The sequence below is a fragment of the Saimiri boliviensis genome, chromosome 9 (assembly GCF_048565385.1).
Source record: "Saimiri boliviensis isolate mSaiBol1 chromosome 9, mSaiBol1.pri, whole genome shotgun sequence".
Lineage (NCBI taxonomy): Eukaryota > Metazoa > Chordata > Mammalia > Primates > Cebidae > Saimiri > Saimiri boliviensis.
Window position 1 is genome coordinate 71,326,668 of NC_133457.1, and position 9,418 is coordinate 71,336,085.

Below are 9,418 nucleotides of genomic sequence, written 5' to 3' on the forward strand. Positions count from 1 at the left end.
GTTTGGACATTCCAGAGTGCATGGGAGAATATGCTGTAAAGAGAAAATCTTGCTCTAAAACCAAAACGGAGCTATCTAGCAGTATGTTTGTCAACGTGTGTATTCAACTTTCAGAGTTAAACTGATGTCTGTTTGCAGCAGTTCAGAAACCCTTTCTTTGGAGGATGTAGAAACAGTCATTTCCAGCCCTAGAAACGCATGTAAGAGTTAGAAGTAAGAATGCGTTTAAAACACAGAAAACCCGCTTCTTACAAACTCATCTGCTGTGTGTTGGTTCCTTTTAGGAAGTTGCATCTATGTTTAGATTCAGCGAGGTAGAAACACGTTTCTTCTAAAAGCTGCGTTTGGACATTCCAGAGTGCATGGGAGAATATGCTGTAAAGAGAAAATCTTGCTCTAAAACCAAAACGGAGCTATCTAGCAGTATGTTTGTCAATGTGTGTATTCAACTTTCAGAGTTAAACTGATGTGTTTTTGCAGCAGTTCAGAAACCCTTTCTTTGGAGAATGTAGAAACAGTCATTTCCAGCCCTAGAAACGCATGTTAACAGTTAGAAGTAAGAATGCGTTTAAAACACAGAAAACCCGCTTCTTACAAACTCATCTGCTGTGTGTTGGTTCCTTTTAGGAAGTTGCATCTATGTTTAGATTCAGCGAGGTAGAAACACGTTTCTTCTAAAAGCTGCGTTTGGACATTCCAGAGTACATGGGAGAACATGCTGTAAAGAGAAAATCTTGCTCTAAAACCAAAACGGAGCTATCTAGCAGTATGTTTGTCAATGTGTATTCAACTTTCAGAGTTAAACTGATGTCTGTTTGCAGCAGCTCAGAAACCCTTTCTTTGGAGAATGTAGAAACAGTCATTTCCAGCCCTAGAAACGCATGTTAAGAGTTAGAAGTAAGAATGCGTTTAAAACACAGAAAACCCGCTTCTTACAAATTCATCTGCTGTGTGTTGGTTCCTTTTAGGAAGTTGCATCTATGTTTAGATTCAGCGAGGTAGAAACACGTTTCTTCTAAAAGCTGCGTTTGGACATTCCAGAGTGCATGGGAGAACATGCTGTAAAGAGAAAATCTTGCTCTAAAAAGAAAACTGAGCTATCTAGCAGTATGTTTGTCAATGTGTGTATTCAACTTTCAGAGTTAAACTGATGTGTGTTTGCAGCAGTTCAGAAACCCTTTCTTTGGAGAATGTAGAAACAGTCATTTCCAGCCCTAGAAACGTATGTTAACAGTTAGAAGTAAGAATGCGTTTAAAACACAGAAAACCCGCTTCTTACAAACTCATCTGCTGTGTGTTGGTTCCTTTTAGGAAGTTGCATCTATGTTTAGATTCAGCGAGGTAGAAACACGTTTCTTCTAAAAGCTGCGTTTGGACATTCCAGAGTGCATGGGAGAACATGCTGTAAAGAGAAAATCTTGCTCTAAAACCAAAACGGAGCTATCTAGCAGTATGTTTGTCAATGTGTGTATTCAACTTTCAGAGTTAAACTGATGTGTGTTTGCAGCAGTTCAGAAACCCTTTCTTTGGAGAATGTAGAAACAGTCATTTCCAGCCCTAGAAACGCATGTTAACAGTCAGAAGTAAGAATGCGTTTAAAACACAGAAAACCCGCTTCTTACAAACTCATCTGCTGTGTGTTGGTTCCTTTTAGGAAGTTGCATCTATGTTTAGATTCAGCGAGGTAGAAACACGTTTCTTCTAAAAGCTGCGTTTGGACATTCCAGAGTGCATGGGAGAACATGCTGTAAAGAGAAAATCTGACTCTAAAACCAAAACGGAGCTATCTAGCAGTATGTTTGTCAATGTGTGTATTCAACTTCCAGAGTTAAACTGATGTGTGTTTGAAGCAGTTCAGAAACCCTTTCTTTGGAGAATGTAGAAACAGTCATTTCCAGCCCTAGAAACGCATGTAAGAGTTAGCAGTAAGAATACGTTTAAAACACAGAAAACCCGCTTCTTACAAACTCATCTGCTGTGTGTTGGTTCCTTTTAGGAAGTTGCATCTATGTTTAGATTCAGCGAGGTAGAAACACGTTTCTTGTAAAAGCTGCGTTTGGACTTTACAGAGTGCATGGGAGAACATGCTGTAAAGAGAAAATCTTGCTCTAAAACCAAAACGGAGCTATCTAGCAGTATGTTTCTCAATGTGTGTATTCAACTTCCATAGTTAAACTGATGTGTGTTTGCAGCAGTTCAGAAACCCTTTCTTTGGAGAATGTAGAAACAGTCATTTCCAGCCCTAGAAACGCATGTAAGAGTTAGAAGTAAGAATGCGTTTAAAACACAGAAAACCCGCTTCTTACAAACTCATCTGCTGTGTGTTGGTTCCTTTTAGGAAGTTGCATCTATGTTTAGATTCAGCGAGGTAGAAACACGTTTCTTCTAAAAGCTGCGTTTGGACATTCCAGAGTGCATGGGAGAACATGCTGTAAAGAGAAAATCTTGCTCTAAAACCAAAACCGAGCTTTCTAGCAGTATGTTTCTCAATGTGTGTATTCAACTTCCAGAGTTAAACTGACGCGTGTTTGCAGCAGTTCAGAAACCCTTTCTTTGAAGAATGTAGAAACAGTCATTTCCAGCCCTAGAAACGCATGTAAGAGTTAGAAGTAAGAATGCGTTTAAAACACAGAAAACCCGCTTCTTACAAACTCATCTGCTGTGTGTTGGTTCCTTTTAGGAAGTTGCATCTATGTTTAGATTCAGCGAGGTAGAAACACGTTTCTTCTAAAAGCTGCATTTGGACATTCCAGAGTGCATGGGAGAACATGCTGTAAAGAGAAAATCTTGCTCTAAAACCAAAATGGAGCTATCTAGCAGTATGTTTGTCAATGTGTGTATTCAACTTTCAGAGTTAAACTGATGTGTGTTTGCAGCAGTTCAGAAACCCTTTCTTTGGATAATGTAGAAACAGTCATTTCCAACCCTAGAAAGGCATGTTAAGAGTTAGAAGAAAGAATGCGTTTAAAACACAGAAAACCCGCTTCTTACAAACTCATCTGCTGTGTGTTGGTTCCTTTTAGGAAGTTGCATCTATGTTTAGATTCAGCGAGGTAGAAACACGTTTCTTCTAAAAGCTGCGTTTGGACATTCCAGAGTGCATGGGAGAACATGTTGTAAGGAGAAAATCTTGCTCTAAAACTAAAACGGAGCTATCTAGCAGTATGTTTGTCAATGTGTGTATTCAACTTCCAGAGTTAAACTGATGTGTGTTTGAAGCAGTTCAGAAACCCTTTTTTTGGAGAATGTAGAAACAGTCATTTCCAGCCCTGGAAACGCATGTAAGAATTAGCAGTAAGAATACGTTTAAAACACAGAAAACCCCCTTCTTACAAACTCATCTGCTGTGTGTTGCTTCCTTTTAGGAAGTTGCATCTATGTTTAGATTCAGCGAGGTAGAAACACGTTTCTTCTAAAAGCTGCGTTTGGACATTCCAGAGTGCATGGGAGAACATGCTGTAAAGAGAAAATCTTGCTCTAAAACCAAAACGGAGCTTTCTAGCAGTATGTTTCTCAATGTATGTATTCAACTTCCAGAGTTAAACTGACGCGTGTTTGCAGCAGTTCAGAAACCCTTTGTTTGGAGAATGTAGAAACAGTCATTTCCAGCCCTAGAAACGCATGTAAGAGTTAGCAGTAAAAATGCGTTCAAAACACAGAAAACCCGCTTCTAACAAACTCATCTGCTGTGTGTTGGTTCCTTTTAGGAAGTTGCATCTATGTTTAGATTCAGCGAGGTAGAAACACGTTTCTTCTAAAAGCTGCGTTTGGACATTCCAGAGTTGATTGGAGAACAGGCTGTAAAGAGAAATACCTAGCTCTAAAACCAAAACGGAGCTATCTAGCAGTATGTTTGTCAACGTGTGTATTCAACTTTCAGAGTTAAAATGATGTCTGTTTGCAGCAGTTCAGAAACCCTTTCTTTGGAGGATGTAGAAACAGTCATTTCCAGCCCTAGAAACGCATGTAAGAGTTAGAAGTAAGAATGCGTTTAAAACACAGAAAACCCGCTTCTTACAAATTCATCTGCTGTGTGTTGGTTCCTTTTAGGAAGTTGCATCTATGTTTAGATTCAGCGAGGTAGAAACACGTTTCTTCTAAAAGCTGCGTTTGGACATTCCAGAGTGCATGGGAGAACATGCTGTAAAGAGAAAATCTTGCTCTAAAAAGAAAACTGAGCTATCTAGCAGTATGTTTGTCAATGTGTGTATTCAACTTTCAGAGTTAAACTGATGTGTGTTTGCAGCAGTTCAGAAACCCTTTCTTTGGAGAATGTAGAAACAGTCATTTCCAGCCCTAGAAACGTATGTTAACAGTTAGAAGTAAGAATGCGTTTAAAACACAGAAAACCCGCTTCTTACAAACTCATCTGCTGTGTGTTGGTTCCTTTTAGGAAGTTGCATCAATGTTTAGATTCAGCGAGGTAGAAACACGTTTCTTCTAAAAGCTGCGTTTGTACATTCCAGAGTGCATGGGAGAACATGCTGTAAAGAGAAAATCTTGCTCTAAAACCAAAACGGAGCTATCTAGCAGTATGTTTGTCAATGTGTGTATTCAACTTTCAGAGTTAAACTGATGTGTGTTTGCAGCAGTTCAGAAACCCTTTCTTTGGAGAATGTAGAAACAGTCATTTCCAGCCCTAGAAACGCATGTTAACAGTCAGAAGTAAGAATGCGTTTAAAACACAGAAAACCCGCTTCTTACAAACTCATCTGCTGTGTGTTGGTTCCTTTTAGGAAGTTGCATCTATGTTTAGATTCAGCGAGGTAGAAACACGTTTCTTCTAAAAGCTGCGTTTGGACATTCCAGAGTGCATGGGAGAACATGCTGTAAAGAGAAAATCTGACTCTAAAACCAAAACGGAGCTATCTAGCAGTATGTTTGTCAATGTGTGTATTCAACTTCCAGAGTTAAACTGATGTGTGTTTGAAGCAGTTCAGAAACCCTTTCTTTGGAGAATGTAGAAACAGTCATTTCCAGCCCTAGAAACGCATGTAAGAGTTAGCAGTAAGAATACGTTTAAAACACAGAAAACCCGCTTCTTACAAACTCATCTGCTGTGTGTTGGTTCCTTTTAGGAAGTTGCATCTATGTTTAGATTCAGCGAGGTAGAAACACGTTTCTTGTAAAAGCTGCGTTTGGACTTTACAGAGTGCATGGGAGAACATGCTGTAAAGAGAAAATCTTGCTCTAAAACCAAAACGGAGCTATCTAGCAGTATGTTTCTCAATGTGTGTATTCAACTTCCATAGTTAAACTGATGTGTGTTTGCAGCAGTTCAGAAACCCTTTCTTTGGAGAATGTAGAAACAGTCATTTCCAGCCCTAGAAACGCATGTAAGAGTTAGAAGTAAGAATGCGTTTAAAACACAGAAAACCCGCTTCTTACAAACTCATCTGCTGTGTGTTGGTTCCTTTTAGGAAGTTGCATCTATGTTTAGATTCAGCGAGGTAGAAACACGTTTCTTCTAAAAGCTGCGTTTGGACATTCCAGAGTGCATGGGAGAACATGCTGTAAAGAGAAAATCTTGCTCTAAAACCAAAACCGAGCTTTCTAGCAGTATGTTTCTCAATGTGTGTATTCAACTTCCAGAGTTAAACTGACGCGTGTTTGCAGCAGTTCAGAAACCCTTTCTTTGAAGAATGTAGAAACAGTCATTTCCAGCCCTAGAAACGCATGTAAGAGTTAGAAGTAAGAATGCGTTTAAAACACAGAAAACCCGCTTCTTACAAACTCATCTGCTGTGTGTTGGTTCCTTTTAGGAAGTTGCATCTATGTTTAGATTCAGCGAGGTAGAAACACGTTTCTTCTAAAAGCTGCATTTCGACATTCCAGAGTGCATCGGAGAACATGCTGTAAAGAGAAAATCTTGCTCTAAAACCAAAATGGAGCTATCTAGCAGTATGTTTGTCAATGTGTGTATTCAACTTTCAGAGTTAAACTGATGTGTGTTTGCAGCAGTTCAGAAACCCTTTCTTTGGATAATGTAGAAACAGTCATTTCCAGCCCTAGAAAGGCATGTTAAGAGTTAGAAGAAAGAATGCGTTTAAAACACAGAAAACCCGCTTCTTACCAACTCATCTGCTGTGTGTTGGTTCCTTTTAGGAAGTTGCATCTATGTTTAGATTCAGCGAGGTAGAAACACGTTTCTTCTAAAAGCTGCGTTTGGACATTCCAGAGTGCATGGGAGAACATGTTGTAAAGCGAAAATCTTGCTCTAAAACTAAAACGGAGCTATCTAGCAGTATGTTTGTCAATGTGTGTATTCAACTTCCAGAGTTAAATTGATGTGTGTTTGAAGCAGTTCAGAAACCCTTTTTTTGGAGAATGTAGAAACAGTCATTTCCAGCCCTGGAAATGCATGTAAGAGTTAGCAGTAAGAATACGTTTAAAACACAGAAAACCCCCTTCTTACAAACTCATCTGCTGTGTGTTGCTTCCTTTTAGGAAGTTGCATCTATGTTTAGATTCAGCGAGGTAGAAACACGTTTCTTCTAAAAGCTGCGTTTGGACATTCCAGAGTGCATGGGAGAACATGCTGTAAAGAGAAAATCTTGCTCTAAAACCAAAACGGAGCTTTCTAGCAGTATGTTTCTCAATGTGTGTATTCAACTTCCAGAGTTAAACTGACGCGTGTTTGCAGCAGTTCAGAAACCCTTTGTTTGGAGAATGTAGAAACAGTCATTTCCAGCCCTAGAAACGCATGTAAGAGTTAGCAGTAAAAATGCGTTCAAAACACAGAAAACCCGCTTCTAACAAACTCATCTGCTGTGTGTTGGTTCCTTTTAGGAAGTTGCATCTATGTTTAGATTCAGCGAGGTAGAAACACGTTTCTTCTAAAAGCTGCGTTTGGACATTCCAGAGTTGATTGGAGAACAGGCTGTAAAGAGAAATACCTAGCTCTAAAACCAAAACGGAGCTGTCTAGCAGAATGGTTCTCAATGTGTGTATTCAATTTCCAGAGTTAAACTGATGTGTGTTTGCAGCAGTTCAGAAACCCTTTCTTTGGAGAATGCAGAAAAAGTCATTTCCAGCCCTAGAGACGCATGTAAGAGTTAGCAGTATTAATGCGTTTAAAACACAGAAGACCAGTTTCTTACAAACTCATCTGCTGTGTGTTGGTTTCTTTTAGGAAGTTTCATCTATGTTTAGATTCAGCGAGGTAGAAACACGTTTCTTCTAAAAGCTGCGTTTGGACTTTACAGTGTGCATGGGAGAACATGTTGTAAAGAGAAAATCTTGCTCTAAAACCAAAACGGAGCTATCTAGCAGTATGTTTCTCAATGTGTGTATTCAACTTCCAGAGTTAAACTGATGTGTGTTTGCAGCAGTTCAGAAACCCTTTCTTTGGAGAATGTAGAAACAGTCATTTCCAGCCCTAGAAACGCATGTAAGAGTTAGAAGTAAGAATGCGTTTAAAACACAGAAAACCCGCTTCTTACAAACTCATCTGCTGTGTGTTGGTTCCTTTTAGGAGGTTGCATCTATGTTTAGATTCAGCGAGGTAGAAACACGTTTCTTCTAAAAGCTGCGTTTGGACATTCCAGAGTGCATGGGAGAACATGCTGTAAAGAGAAAATCTTGCTCTAAAACCAAAACGGAGCTATCTAGCAGTATGTTTGTCAATGTGTGTATTCAACTTCCAGAGTTAAACTGATGTGTGTTTGAAGCAGTTCAGAAACCCTTTCTTTGGAGAATGTAGAAACAGTCATTTCCAGCCCTAGAAACGCATGTAAGAGTTAGAAGTAAGAATGCGTTTAAAACACAGAAAACCCGCTTCTTACAAACTCATCTGCTGTGTGTTGGTTCCTTTTAGGAAGTTGCATCTATGTTTAGATTCAGCGAGGTAGAAACACGTTTCTTCTAAAAGCTGCGTTTGGACATTCCAGAGTGCATTGGAGAACAGGCTGTAAAGAGAAAAACCTTGCTCTAAAACCAAAACGGAGCTGTCTAGCAGAATGTTTGTCAATGTGTGATTTCAACTTCCAGAGTTAAACTGATGTGTGTTTGCAGCAGTTCAGAAACCCTTTCTTTGGAGAATGCAGAAAAAGTCATTTCCAGCCCTAGAGACGCATATAAGAGTTAGCAGTATTAATGCGTTTAAAACACAGAAGACCCGTTTCTTACAAACTCATCTGCTGTGTGTTGGTTTCTCTTAGGAAGTTGCATCTATGTTTAGATTCAGCGAGGTAGAAACACGTTTCTTCTAAAAGCTGCGTTTGGACTTTACAGAGTGCATGGGAGAACATGTTGTAAAGAGAAAATCTTGCTCTAAAACCAAAACGGAGCTATCTAGCAGTATGTTTCTCAATGTGTGTATTCAACTTCCAGAGTTAAACTGATGTGTGTTTGCAGCAGTTGAGAAACCCTTTCTTTGGAGAATGTAGAAACAGTCATTTCCAGCCCTAGAAACGCATGTAAGAGTTAGAAGTAAGAATGCGTTTAAAACACAGAAAACCCGCTTCTTACAAACTCATCTGCTGTGTGTTGCTTCCTTTTAGGAAGTTGCATCTATGTTTAGATTCAGCGAGGTAGAAACACGTTTCTTCTAAAAGCTGCGTTTGGACATTCCAGAGTGCATGGGAGAACATGCTGTAAAGAGAAAATCTTGCTCTAAAACCAAAACGGAGCTTTCTAGCAGTATGTTTCTCAATGTGTGTATTCAACTTCCAGAGTTAAACTGACGCGTGTTTCCAGCAGTTCAGAAACCCTTTCTTTGAAGAATGTAGAAACAGTCATTTCCAGCCCTAGAAACGCATGTAAGAGTTGGAAGTAAGAATGCGTATAAAACACAGAAAACCCGCTTCTTGCAAACTCATCTGCTGTGTGTTGGTTCCTTTTAGGAAGTTGCATCTATGTTTAGATTCAGCGAGGTAGAAAAACGTTTCTTCTAAAAGCTGCGTTTGGACATTCCAGAGTGCATGGGAGAACATGCTGCAAAGAGAAAATCTTGCTCTAAAACCAAAACGGAGCTATCTAGCAGTATGTTTGTCAATGTGTGTATTCAACTTTCAGAGTTTAACTGATGTGTGTTTGCAGCAGTTCAGAAACCCTTTCTTTGGAGAATGTAGAAACAGTCATTTCCAGCCCTAGAAAGGCATGTTAAGAGTTAGAAGAAAGAATGCGTTTAAAAAACAGAAAACCTGCTTCTTACAAACTCATCTGCTGTGTGTTGGTTCCTTTTAAGAAGTTGCATCTATGTTTAGATTCAGCGAGGTAGAAACACGTTTCTCCTAAAAGCTGCGTTTGGACATTCCAGAGTGCATGGGAGAACATGCTGTAAAGAGAAAATCTTGCTCTAAAACTAAAACGGAGCTATCTAGCAGTATGTTTGTCAATGTGTGTATTCAACTTCCAGAGTTAAACTGATGTGTGTTTGAAGCAGTTCAGAAACCCTTTTTTTGGAGAATGTAGAAAC